Source organism: Balaenoptera borealis (genome assembly GCF_965194805.1).
Source record: "Balaenoptera borealis genome assembly, chromosome: 5".
In the NCBI taxonomy this organism is placed as follows: domain Eukaryota; kingdom Metazoa; phylum Chordata; class Mammalia; order Artiodactyla; family Balaenopteridae; genus Balaenoptera; species Balaenoptera borealis.
The window spans coordinates 51,631,262-51,646,741 of NC_138862.1; positions in this window are offsets into that span (position 1 = coordinate 51,631,262).

Below are 15,480 nucleotides of genomic sequence, written 5' to 3' on the forward strand. Positions count from 1 at the left end.
TTTATCATGACCTGAGAGGCCCTGCATGGTCTGTGCCAATCTGTCTCATTTGGTATAGTGCTACTCTCCCATTTACTCATTACATGTTAGCCATTCGAACTTTTAATTTCTCAAATATACCAAGCTTTTTCTTGTTTCAGGAATCCTCCTCCCTTCCTTATCCTAATATTACTTTCCTTCTTAAACTCTGAAATTCTGCCTCCACACTTTTCAAAAGAAAATCTGTCTTAATCAACCTATTATTCCTTCATTCTTACTCCCTCACCATTACTCACTGTCTGCTACCTGGTTCTTTCCTCTTAGTTCTTACCACAGTGTGTTATTTTATTTGACTGGTTATTTGTTTTTGTCTGTTTCCCCCATTAGGTTGTATTCCTAAATCTTAATACAAAGTTGGAATACAGTAAGTTTTCACCTTGTATGCCAAATGTGGTTGTGACATGTATGCTTTTCTATGTCAAACTTATTTTAATGTTAAAAAAAGAAAGAAAGCCTTGATGGCCCCAAACAATTCTTACATGTACATTAATCATGTCTCCAGAATAAAAAGGAGAAATGCATGTTATAAAAACATATTTTGTTTGCATCTGCAAATGGTTTTTATAATGCATGAAAAAATATAAACTTTTAATAATACATTTAATAACTTTCTATTAGCAATTAGACAAAATATATAGTGACCAAAAATCCACATGTAATCAATAAATTTTTCTTACCTCTGTATTAACGTGGTAGTTATTCTAGTGTTAAACATGAAATAATCAATGTGTATTATTTTTTACTTTATTGTGGTAAGAACACATAACATGATATCTGTCCTTTTAACAAGTCTTTAAGTGTACATTATTGTTGACGATATGTACAGGGCTGTACAGCAGTCCACATCTTGGCTACTGTGGATAGTGCTGCAATGAATATGAAAGTACTAATATCTCTTCAAGATTCTGATTTCAATTATTTTGGACAAACACCCAAAAGTGGGATTGTGGGATCACATGGTAGTTTTATTTTTAAATTTTTGAAGAACTGACATGCTATTTTCATAGCAGCTATACCATTCTACATTTCCACCAGCTACATCTGCACAGCAAAGGTAAAAATCGAGTGAAAAGACAATCTATAGAATGGGAAAAAATATTTGTAAGTCAATATCTGATGATAGTTTAATCTCCAAAATATATAAGGAACTCCCACAACTCAATAGCAAAAAATTAATAACCAGACTTAAAACTTGTCTAAGGACTCAAATCAACATTTCTCTAAAGAAGACATACAACTGGCCAACAAGTATATGAAAAAATGTTCAATGTCACTAATCATCAGGGAAATCCAAATTAAACCCACAATGAAATATTTGTTTTAATTGATTGAGGGTATATTTATTTACATGAGCACTTCACTGGAGACAAAGTGGAGAATAGAGTAGAGTTTTGTAAAAATACTGACTGCATAGAAAATTATCCCTTTGATGTTACTGGCTTTATTTAACTGTACTTGTTTGTCTATATGATTTTATCTCAAATTAATAAAACACTTGGGTCTAGTGAGTTTTCTAACCATTTTGAAACTGAAAACGTAAATGACTGAGTTAAAAGCTATGCTTAAAACAACAGTTGAAACTCCCAAGTTAGTCACAAATGTAATGTATTGTTCAGTTGGTTGTGGGAGGTATGTGTATCAGTCTGATGTCAATACCAGGAGGCAGGGAGAGGGCTGCTAAGGATGGTTATATAAGACTGAAGGTATGAAATGCACCCTGAGAGCAGGCATCTTAGTCTATCTTAGTGATAACAGCTCCCAAGCTGCCAGTAGAAAGATGCCTCTAAGAGGCTAAGAAACACAAGTCACAGTAATTGCAAAAAGGGTAACTTGGCTTTTTTTGTTGGGAAAAATACAGTTTTTGAAGGTAAAATGACCGATAGAAAAAATTCTGTGAGTTATGTGAACATCAGTATTTCTGGAGGGGTGACGACTGCTTTAAAACCTCCATTATGTCTGCCATACTTTAAACCCAGCACTTACCTCAGTTTTCTCTGAGGTCCGTTCACCCACCAGATGGGAAGCCTGCACTGGGACTTAAAGGGTTGTTGACTTCTTTGAGGCTCTAAATTGAGAGAGGCACTGGCCCTGTGGTATACATACAAAAAAAAAAAAAAAAAACAGCAATATGTATCAGAAAAAAATCTTAATGTTATTTTGTTGTTTGTTGTTATTGTTGTTGTTTTAACTTAAAGGGAACCAAAAATCATGAACAGATTTCAGGGCTTTTTCAGACTCTGATTTTACAGTTTCAATGGCAGAATGCAAAATGCGAATGTTATTACTATAGATGAGGAAGATATATAATTGCTGAAATGATGTCTCAAATCTGAGTTCAATAAAAATTAGGAAGGAATGTAATCAAAGTATATTTAATTTTCATATCCATTAAAATTGTACTTAAGGAATCTTGAGAGTTATCTGTTTCAGTCTCTTTCACAATAGGAAGGAATGGCATTGTACACTATTCAGGTATAAGATTGTGCATGTGTGTATGCAACATGTGTGTGTCTGCCTATGTGAGTAGGAGAGATAAAGAATGGAGCTCTGACTGAATATAAGTTGACTCAGTCATTCTCTATATGTCTACAGAAATCAAAACTGTCAAACATATTGGATAATTAGAAGTGAAGAAAAGGAGAAACTCCAGGAAAACTCTCAAGAGTCCAGTTAAATATGCCTTCCTACTTTTACTCTAGGGATAATTCTTACAGCAAATTGTCAAATATATATATATACACACACACATATGTATATGCATGTATATGTATGTATATATGACCCATATGTATGTGTATATGTGTGTATAGATGTATATATTCTATCTTCTATTTTAGCTTCTTTAAAGGAGTAGCACAATTCTTCCATATAAAGGAAACTGTATTTCAATGCACCTTTTCGAAGATGCTAGGAATTAAACTATTGAAGACAATTTGGTATTATCTACTGGTAGGTCAATTTTGTAGATCTATGTTTCTGCTAAATTTATTCATCATATATTATATAGTTTTGCTATATTTGTTCATTTAGTTTACACTAATCAATTGCAACCTTCTCAAGAACTTAAAAGTTCATTGATTTTAGTTCTTTTTATTGCTTTACTCATGGAAGCCAAAAATAATTACTAGAGACTGACTAGCTAAATATATTATCATTTGTCAAGTTTTGTTTTAAAAATCAATTTATTAATAATTTTCCAATGTTTTCAAGATAAGGTTCTATAATACTCATTTTTTAAAGAGCTGTTATGATTGACACTAAGAAGGCAATTGCCTTCAATAAATTTTTGAGGAGCACCAAAAAAGCCTTGCTCTACTCCCAAACTCATTCTTACACTAAACCAAAATTACCCATATTAATTGGCTACAAACGTATCTAAATTCTAAATAGTTTTAATAAAAATTCCTTCTTAAAGAAAAATACAGAATTAAGTCCTTTATGTGTTTTATGATCTGGCTGATTTTCAGGGAGGGCAAACAAGATTAATAGTATAGGTAATTAATGGCCTAATCTATAATATTAGCAGACTTAAATTATCTACTTCATTTATTAACCCACATTCTGATTTACACTGGACTGGAATACATGACACATAAGACAATATCCCATAGGCCTCTAAGAAAATATGGCACAGATAAATAAGTTTGAGGAGTTAGAGGTAAAAGTGTACATATATGGAGTACTTGGGGATACGTAGGAGATCTAAGTAGAATTGCCAAATAAAATAGAGGATGCTAAGTTTAGTTTAAGATAAAGAGTAAATAACCTTTAGTACAATAAGTTTGTTCTAAATATTGCCTGAGATATAATTAGACTTAAATATATACATGCCATTTAACTAAAATTTAAACTTAACTGGGATCCTAATATTTTGCAAATTTTGCATCCTCAGGTCTAAGGCACCAAGGGCCCAGCATGAGACCATCAATTGCTACAGTGGGCAAGAAGAAAACAAGCTTAAAAGTGAGGGATGTAGAGATTATGGTAAACAACTCAAATTTGCCTTGGATGAGTCTAGGGTAGAAGGATATACAACTGAGGATCTTTAAAATCTGAATATTATTTGCTGACAGAGATATTATTAGTTAGGTGCATTCCTAGTTAGGAATTTTATCTCAATGACTCTATAATAAGTACTAGGAAATTTATAGTTCCATTTAGCTTTCTATAAATACTCATATCCATCTAGCTAAAATAAGTATAGAAAGATTTCCTTTATGTTAAACTATAGACTTTTTTTAGGGACTGAGTTATTTGAGCACAAATAATTTGGTTGGTTTTCATTTGGATATTTTTATAATTTATTAGAAAGTGAAGGATGCATTAAGAAATGATATATTTTTGTTTATTATTCCCTTTTCATTTTGGAAGATGGTATTATTTGGTTCTGTTGAGTATTATTTACTCATTAGATAATTTACTCATCATATAATTGTTACCAAAGAGTAGGTTCTTGACTCATCACAGAAAGAATTCAGATACAAGACACAGAGGTCAAGAAAACAAAGAAAGGATTTAGTAAGTGATAGTATGCTCCAAGGGGAGAGCAGGCAGACTCAGGTGAGTAGCTGCCCTGAGTTTCTTTGGCAAGCTGGTTATATGAGGTGTGAAAATGAAGGGGCGGGATATTTACTGAGGAGGGAGGAGTTTGGGGTCATATTCCCTGATTCTCATCCCAGCTCCACCTTCCCAAGGGGAGGAGGAATTTTTGTCCTTATTTAGTCTTGACTGGAAGTGTCATGGCATCAGTGCATAATGGGTACTTCTTATCTGCAACGCTAATTTTATTGTAATAATGGCATAATGAGCAAAAGGTTACATTCAAATGCCAGAGATTCCCTCCTTTTCCCACCTTTCTGTGTCTGCCTCTAAGACCCCTGTCACCTCAAGTTGTATGGCTTCCTGTCAGTCCAGAGGTTCCTGCTTTTCTTTGTCTACCCAAGGACCCTGTTGTTCACAAGATGCATGGTTTCCTGCCACTTGGCCTGTGCCCCCTTCTCTGCTCATATCTAGCTATCTGCCTGCTCTAACATAACTATTCCATTCTGATTATAAACTTTCATGGTTAGACTGAAAAGACAGTAACAAATTCAGGTTTATCATTTAAATTACATGGTTTAAACAATTTTCCAAAGATTTATTTTGATCAATGTATTACTCAGAAAATAAATGTGCATATTTAAAAGATGGATTCATTAATTTATAAATCAGCCAGTGAGTAAATTAAGCTGTCTTAAGTCACTGGTTGTATTTACTTACACTGGGAGTATTTATTTCTTATAGATAAGGATAATTTTAATTCTTATTTTCAAACCTGCCATGTGCCAGTAACTCTTCTAGAACTGAAGATACAACAGTGAAGGAAACAGAAAATAGTCAGCCTTTGTGGAATTTATTTTTAAAATGGGGGTCAGACTATGAATAATATAAATAGATAAAATAAGTAAAATATATAGTATATTAGGTGTGAGAAGTGCTATAGAGAAAACATAAATCAAGGAAGGAATATAAGGAATGCAGGGACAAGTGAGTTTTCAGTTTTAAATTAGAAAGGAGAAGACTCAGTAAGAAGGTGATAAATAAACTAAGGCTTGTAGAGGCAACAAGCCATGTGAATATGCACAGGTGAGTATGCAGGCAGAAAGAACAGTATGTCCAAATCCCTATGGTGCAAGAATGTCTGGTGTGTCCTAGGAACCAAAAGGAGGCTGGAGGGACTAAAATGGAGTAAGTTGGAGGACAGTAGTTCAAGAAAGTTACTGGAAGAGGGAAAGCCATGGTTCCGACTGTACAGCATTAGTTGGATCATCTATATGGGTACTGAAATCACCAAGAAAGAAGATGCCTGTACTAATGGAGAAAGACAGTGAGCTAAGAACCTATAGAATCTAGGAATACCAAGAAGTGCTTAAGAATTGTTAGATGACTTCATGAAAGAAGGTAGTGATTTGATGCCAGAATACTCATTTTCCGGCCCAGTGCTATCCAAAGTATGGGTAAAAAAAATTATTATTTATGCAAGCTACATTAGACAATTTTTCTTTAGAGGAAGGATACAGGGGAACCTTCAAAAATGAGATAAATAATTTAGGAGATTTTAATAGGTCCTGCAAATGGAGTAGAAAGTTTCAGGAGTTCTAGGGGAGTGACAGATAGGACAGAAAAGACAATGTGGAGAGACACTATATTCTAGGTGTGAGGAAAGGCCTGGGAGTCTAGTATGTTCTTGTGATGATGAGCAATTGATCAAAAACAGAGACAGAGGGCACAGTAATTCTTGTGCTGAAAGAACCAAGGCAGATAATGGTTGTGAAGCTGTGAATATTAGGGGAGTATTGGGAACTCTCCAGAATCTAGTAGAGTTTAAGGCTCCTCCTGGATTTGTGCTATGGGAGACATGAAGGCCAGCAGAGGGTTGGCTTCTGGGGCTGCCAACTGACCCCTGCAGAGGCAAGTCAGATCCAGTAACAGGGGCTCCCATGTCACACACCAGGTTATTTTTTTAATGCTTATTCTAGAAACTAAAAATTATGTTTTTCTAGTTCATCCCTATCTTTTTACTTAGAGAGTAGATCTATTAACTAATAATATCATGTCATTAAAAAATTAACATACAGCTCAACATATTCATCCTGGAATAGTCCAGCAAAGGAGGAGTTAATTATTTCAATTAACCAGAGGAAAGTAGGATGTAAGAAGTATTTCTGCATGTGTCTCTGTGTGTGTCTATATACAAATACATACTAATATCATTTTTACATATGGTTGTATTTATATTCATGTGATATATAGGCAGATATTTTAGGTGAAAATAGATGTCAGAAAGCCTTGCAGAAAAAAAAATGTCTTCATCAGAAAGTTAGAAGAATGCCTTGATAATCATATTCAGAATTAAAATAATTTTCAAAGAGAAATTCTAGAGATTTAAGTGCCCCTAGTCCTTTTTATTATACTGGCTACACGCAAGTTAACTGTACTTTATTTTTTCCCTTGTTTGAACTAACTTATTTGGGAAAGTCATTAGTCAGCTTGATACATGATACTAAACTGTAACATCAAGAATTTTATGCAGGTATTATTATATTTGCATAATGGATATTCTTTAAATTGGATGCTGAAACATTTATTACCTAGAGCTTCTATAACAGCAAAGTATAATGTAGTACACTGAAAACATTGATCCCCATTGGGTTTAAAGATTGCCAAATTGTATAATGATATGTGTGCTCTAAAAGATTTAGAAAGGATATTGCATGCCTTGAAAGACACTTAGCTTTATGGGTTTTCAGCAGGAACATGATTGCTAGAACTCACTTATGGGGTCCTAATCTTGTTTATATCCATTACTTGCTGGGAACTACATTTTTTCTTAATCTTTATGCTTCAGAAGAAATATCTACATGTTGTCCTAGTGGCCTTTAAGACCAGCTAGGGATTTCCCTGTTAGTAGTTCAAGAAAAGAAAGAACATAGCAATTATGCCTCATGTCTTATTTCATGTTCTTACTGTGTGACTCCAGGCAATAGAGTAAATATTATTATTCAAAGGAAAGTCATGTGAGTAGAAGATTTTAAGAAGTCATTGACATATATAACTGGTAAAAGTAAACAATAAATAAGCTGCTTAAAAGTAAGCACAGTTCATTCAAACACGATAATGTTAATCAATAATTTGATTACATATCAAAGATGCATAAGAAGCTTTTTCCTCTGGCCCACTGAAACTAATCTTTATCCAACTAGTGACTTAAAGTCAAAAAAGAATCTGATTTATTTTTTTAATTAGAAAAAAAGTTACTTGACCTTCATTTTTTTCATTTCACATTTAATGTCTTCCTTTTCTTTACCTATACTACCAAACCTCTCTCAAGGAAACAGATGTCTCATCTCATCCTTCTTTCCCTCTTCCACACATTTCCTCATCTTTGACTCGCAAACCTGTAGTACCCAGCCACTTAGAGTGTGGTTTCTCAGACCTCAAGAATCTCTTCTGCATGTGCAGAGGTCTAGTAATCATTTTCATTTCCATATCATGATGGATCATCAAAGCTGACTTTGCAAAAAGTCCATTATATTACCTGCTACCTTCACCAACTGGTCAAAACTAGATTATTCTTCTAACTCTTCCATTTATGACTATATCTGAATATGGTTTTTCCAGGAAGGTAAGCCTAAAATCTTAGCGCAAACTTTACCCTTCACTCTGTTCTTCTACACTCAATTAGTTATCAATTTAATTCAAGATTAATTATTAATTGATAATTTTCATATCACATGATTACCTTCCTACCATCATTGCATTGCTTTAAGTTCTCATGAGTTTATGAGCACTTAATTTTAGTATACTATAATTTCCTAACTGGTAGAACTAATCTCACACTCTTCAAGTTTCTATCTTATATAAAATATCTAGCTGCTTTAAGTATCTTCATAACTATTTCTCTCATCTGCTTAATTCTTATTGTTTCTTTGTCACACCTGTATTATCCCTTTTGTCTGGCAGTCAGGACCTTCCATAACCTTGTATCTTTCCATTTTTTCTAGTTCTATCTAATAATACTCCTTTATTTATATTTAACATTTAAATTAAACCAGACTACTCACATGTGACTTAGATGTCAAGTGTTCTTTCCTATATACTTGTCTTTGTCTTATTGACTCTTTAACTGGAATACCTTAAACAACTACACATTCTATACAGCCCAAATTAAAGATTACTCCCTAAACAGTCATTCCTGAACAACCTACTTTTTTTTTTTTTAAATCTTCCTTCACTCACCTCTTGTAGTTTTTTATTATACACTATGCAGCTAACTAAGAGATGTACTACTCTTTATCTCATATATTCTAGGCATTAGGATACTCTCTGTGAATGCACAGATAATTTAAAAAGATTATTTGTTTTCAATCAGCAAATATTTCATCCTTATTTTTAGCTTTATCGGGACAGAACTTCAGAACTCTAATTATAAAATGTATGAATAATAAAAACTATATGCCTTTCATTAAGTCCACACTGAAAAAAGTAGTGAAATAATCTTTTATCCATTTGTATGCTGTCTTGATTTAATAATAAGTTAGGCAGCTGAATTATAAAATAATCCACATAAAGTCAGACACTAAATAATACCACTATGTACAAACTATGAATTACCCTTTTAATTGAGGGGGGGAAAATAAAACTTTAGCAAAGAGGGTAAGGCATTTATTTCCATTCTCTCTACTGTTTTTTTTTTTTAATGAAGATTGTTTACTTTTAATTTTATAATCATGGCAGTGGGATAAAAAATTTCTGTGATTTCATTATAAAAAGTAAGAATGTATTAAATTGGAGAGAGAGGACAATATTATAATTTTTAAAATTAGAACAACACAATTTATTTTCAGGGACAAAATTTAACTGAGGTAGAATTTAACTAATTGTGAGCAAACAGACCCAATTAAACTTCATTCTGCATTGACACTTAAACCATTCTTTGTTTCAGACTTTATTTTTCTAAACATGTTTTTTTCACTGCCACTAGAAAAAAATGAAATCTCTCATGAACCCTTCTCAGGTAACTTATTTGCTTTAAAACAAAAAAGGAATCTTGCATAGCCTTCACACACAAGGACCAATTTTAAGGATGTACACTAAGACTCTCAAATGAAAAATACATTTTAAGTAACAATATTATTAATTTTAGATGGCTGACATTTTATTTCCATTTTCATGACAGAAATGAAGTAGTATTTAAAGACCTATTAAATCTCATTGAGATATATGAATACATTTATTCATTTTCATGTATATTTCATGCAAGATTAGGCCTTCAGGAATCTACATCTCAATACAAATGAGTAGCTTGTAGTAGACCCATGCTTTCACAGAGAATGCTTTAAAAAGCCAGATAAAATGTTTAAAAACAACTAAATGTAACCTGGAAATTAGAGAATTATCAAGGCAAAATAACATGAGGAAGAAAATAATCAATGAATAAATATAAACATGCTAATATAAGAAGAGATAGTCAACAACTGTTTTCTCCTATAGGGCCTAAAATTCTGAGCGCCAGGAAAGACACTGAGCATGCTTTGCAATATAGCTGATTCACTTTGTTATACAGCAGAAACTAACACAACATTGTAAAGCAATTATACTCCATTAAAGATGTTAAAAAAAAAAAGGACTAAAGGCCTCTACTAAGAGGCAGAGAAACTAGCAGAGATATTAATGATCCTGGGGGGAAAAAAAGAGTTTTCAGTTTCAGTTTTCCAAAATAGAGCCATAAACTGTAGGGAAAAGAGTGCTATAAACTACCTGATGTGCCCCTCTCCCCAGATATTTGTTAACTTGTGAAACTGCAAATGTATGAGGCCAAAAGTCAATCAAAATGTTTACAAAAGTCAGAGTAGGTATTTTGACAGTTTGTAGTTCTGGGAAGATGGCTATTGAAGATAATAATTAGAGTTCAAGACCTGTGTGTAGGTGAGTGAGGGGCTTCATGAAACACCCCCAAAGATCTAAATATAAACTATCCTACAATCAAGTCTTGCCCTAATTAGATTAATGTAATCAACCCATATTCCTTTCTCTTCTATAAGAAAAAAGTGTGAACACTCTCTGTAGGAAGAGAACATCTATATACTTTATAATTTCTCAAACACAATGACAGGCATTTAAGGAAAAATTACCAGGCACACAAAAAGGCAAAATATTTTTTTTAAAAATAGTGAAAAGAAAAAAAAAGTAAATTACAAGTGATAGAGATATTGGAAATAGTAGACTGTAGAGGAAAATATAGAGAAAAGAGAAGAAAGAATTAAAAATGCACCAGATTCTGAGATCTACATTAAATAATAAAATGAAAATTTTAAGAGAGTTAAGAAAACTGAAATTAAGAAATAAACAGATGAATTTAACAGGATATTAGACTCAGAGCAGAAAAAAAAAGGTTAATGAACTATAAAGTTAATATAAAATGTCCAAACTGAAGACCAGAGAAGAAAATAAAATAAAACACAACCACACAATCATTAAAGACCTAAATTTAAAGGGCTCATACACTCAGATAACTTCTCTATCATAATGTCAATTGATTTGGTACTTTAATTAAAGCAGATTACTCTCAAGAATGTGGGCCTCATCCAATCAGTTCCAAGTCTTAAGAGCAAAGAATGACGAATCCTGAAGGAGAAGCAATCTGTCTCAACTGCAACATAAAAATCCTGCCTGAGTTCCCAGTTTACTGGAATTTTCTGTAGTTTTTGGATTCAGAACTACAACATCAACTATTACCTAAATTCCCAGCCCATACCTTGCCCTACAAATTGCAGACATATGAGACCCCATGACTGCATAAGCCAATTTGTCATTCCTTACAAATAAATAGATAGATAGATATAGATATAGAGAGATAGAGTGATAACCTCCTGGTTCTGTTTATCTGGAGAACTCCAGTTAATACAAAAGCCAACAGTTATCAATTAGATAACATTTTAGAAGATCTAAGTAAAGTAGAATTTCCCAAATACAAATCCAAAACAAAAAGTAAAAGAAAACTACAACTGTTCTATATCTCACTTAAAAGAAAATTACCCACTAAAGGAAAATTTCAAATCCATATGGCTTAACTGGTAATTTCTTCCAAACCTTTAAGTATGAAATAATGTCAATCTCATTGAAAATCTCTCAGAAAATAGAAAAAATAAGAATGAACAATAAAAAAATTTCAGGTGATGAAATCAGCATTTCCTTAATTCAGTAACTTGGGAAAAAAAAAAACAAACCTTACAAAAAAAAAGCATAAGACAATTTCCTTCATGAACATTGATGTAAAAATCTTAAAATTTTAGCATATTAAATTTAGAAATAAAGTACAGTATGTGAAAACTATTTTGCATTTATTCCAGGAATGCAATGTTAGTTTAATCTTTGAAAATCAATCAGTGTAATTCACAACATTAATTAAATAAAGGCCAAAAGAGTCACATGGTCATCTCAATAGATGTGGGAGAAAAAAAGCTGCTTAATATAATTTGGAGTAGGCAGAATTTTAAGATGATTCCCAAGATTCTCAGCCTCTGTTGTACACACTTCTCCCAGTTATTCATTCAAATGTTAATCTAGGTATTGTTGTGAAAAGAATTTGCAAAATTAATTAAGTTCCAAATCAATTAACCTTATGAAAGATATCTAGATGAGCCTGACCTAATTAAATGGGCCCTTTAAATCTAGTTCTAGAGTTCAGAGATAAGAGAAATCAGAGATTTCAAAGCTTGAGAAGGATTCAGTGGGCCACTGTTGGCCTGAAGATATGGAAGCCTTATAGCAAAAACTTCAGGCAGCCTCTGGAGTTGAGAACAACTTGTGGCTGACAGCAGGCAGGCAAAGAAACAGGGACCTCAGTTCTATAACTTAGATCTATTGAATTATGCCAAAAACTTGAATGTGCTTGGCAGCAAATTCTTCCCCAACGCTTCCAGACTAGAACTCAGCCCAGCCAAACCTTTGATTTCAGTCTTATGATATCCTGGGAACAGAACCCAAACACTTTGTGCTAGACTTCTTACACACAGGATTGTGAGCTAATGAATGGTTGTTGTTTGAAGCCTCTTGTGTTACGCAGCAATAGAAAACTAATGTAGAATTCAAAATATATATTGTAAATTTCTAGGAAAGTAGAAAGAGAACATTAAAATAAAGAATCTCTGGAAAAAAGATAAATAAAATTACAGTAAGCATCAAATTTAATGTTGAGATATTCATAATTTTCCCCCATTATATCAGGACTAGGATAAAAATGTTATCACCATTTCTATTCACCATTGACTGGAGTTCCTATCCACAGTGATGAGATCAGTAAATACAAATGAATTGAAGAGGGAGAAATAAAAATGTCATTATATAATAATGACAATGATATATGTGGAATATTTGGAAGACTCTACGAACTATTAGAACAAATATGTAATTTTTTTTCTGGAAATGGTTTTTATAAATACCAGAAACAAACCAAAAAACATGAAATAAAAATACTATCTACAAAAACTTAAAACATTCTAATATCTAAGAACAAATTTAACAAAGAGGTAAAATTTGTTTTCTGAAAGTCATTAAATATCATTGGGAGAAATTAAAGACAAACCAAATAAGTAGAAGGATATACCATCCTTGTGATAAGGAACACTTAATATTCTAAAGCTGTCAATTCCACACAAAATGACCTATAAAAACAATACAAACACAATAATAATAATCCCAGCAGGGGTTCTGAAGCAGCCAAACAGACTCTCAAATTTCCACCCAAATATAATTTTTATGAATAACCAAGCACTCTTGAAGAAGAACAAAGTAGAAGGACTCACATTAACAGGTATCAAGGCTTTTATAAAGCTATATTAACATGGTCAGTATAAATGCAATGATAAAAGAATAAATAGTAAACTAATAGGTCAGAATGGTTTCCAGAAGCAGACGCTAACATATATTGCCACTTGATTTATAAATGACATGACAGTGCTAAAAGGAAAAGATGATCTTCTCAATAAATACCGCTGAGTCAATTGGATATTTATATGGCAAAATATATTCCATCTTACTTCATATGGTACACAGTAAAAATCAATTTTAGTTGTATTGTAGAAATGTGAATGCAAAACAATAAAAGTTCTTTTTATCAAGACAAAAAAGGTAGCCATAAAATGGCAAATAGCACTACATTAGAATTAAGAATTATACCACTGAGAGTCAAAAGTGAAGCCACAAATTACCAGAAGATATTTTCAATGCACATATTTGACAAAGAACTTCTATCTGGAATACATAAGGAACTCCTACAATCGATAAGAAAATTACTCACTATGCAATAGATAATATGGGCAAATGATTTGAATTTGCACACTATTAAAAATGATATAAAATGGTCAATAAATTTATGAAAACATGTTTAAAATCATTAGTCATCAGAAAATGCAATTTAAAATTACAGTGCAATACAATTGCACACCCAAAAGAATGACTAGAATGAAACAAAGACAATACCAAATGTTATAAAAGATACAGTGTAAATGAATATCCCATTTACTTCTGGTGTCAATTTAAAGAGGATCACACAACCAATTGCTTTACACTATCTTCTAGTGCTAAACATATAAACATCCTGTGACTCAGCAACTCCACTTACTTACCTAAGATAAATGTTTACATTATTCAACAAAGACATGTGCAAAGGTGTTTTTAGCAGCCCTTTACATGATGGCCCCAATTATAAACAAAAACAAAAAGAAAGGCCCATCAAATTGAGTAAACTGTGATATATTCATGCAGTGTAATGCTATACCACTACGAGTACAAATGAACTTGCTATATGCAACATCATGGATAAACATCAGAAACATAATGCCACAAAATAATTCAGTCAGTACAATTCCATTGTTATATAGTTTTAGGGCATACATGAATTATTTAAAATGAGGATATGGATTACCTTATGAGAGTAAGACTGAGTAGGAAAAAGAATGAGGGCTTTTAGAGTTACAGTAATATGCTTTTTGTGTTGATTACAGGAAGTGAGTTTACTTAGTGAAAACTGTTGATATATACTTATGATTTGTGCATTTATTGATATGCATCTTCCTAAATAAATATGTGAACTCTAAAATTATTTTTCATTGAATGAATGCATTGACAATCTGGGAGCCAGGTCTCTCAATTTAGGAAAACTAAGGTGAAAAAACAGAAAGGGAGAAAACTAGAGTTCACTTTGTGGTTTTTTATTATATTGGGAGGAAGGAGGGGTAAGAGAACAAGAGGGAAAGGGAGAAGGGAGAGAGAATGAATCTCCAAATACAAGTAATATCTATTAATATTTACATTTCTTAGTTGTGTCCAATGAGAGTACCCTGAAGCAATGATACTGAAACAGTTAACACTTCTAGCACTTGGATGTTCCTATCAAAATCTCATTTCCCACTTAAGGAATCAATACTCCTTAGAGTAAGGGGTAAATCCAATATTGAAGCAGGGAAAGTACAAGATGATCCTGGAATATGTTAATCGTATTGTGCCTAAAAGTGCTCGAAAAATGATAGAGACATCAAAAGGACATAGTTGCTGTCATGAAGGGGCTCTCACAAGTGTAATTTGGAAAAATTCGATTATCAAAATAAAGATAATAATGGATTATAATGCTCTAAATAACATAGGACAATATGAGCCATACTAGTATTAATAAATTAAGGAATAAATAAATACATGTACTAGAAGAGAAACCCCTTCTTTTCCTTTGAATGGCAACTTAAAAATAGAGACGAAATGATGAAGTTAGAAAATCTTCCAGCAATAACCATGAAATTAATGATAATTTGATGAAAAAAAAAGATATTTACATGATCTCAAAGAATTTCACCCCAAATACTTATCAATTACAAAAGAAAAAATAGAAAATTTACAGTGGAGAAT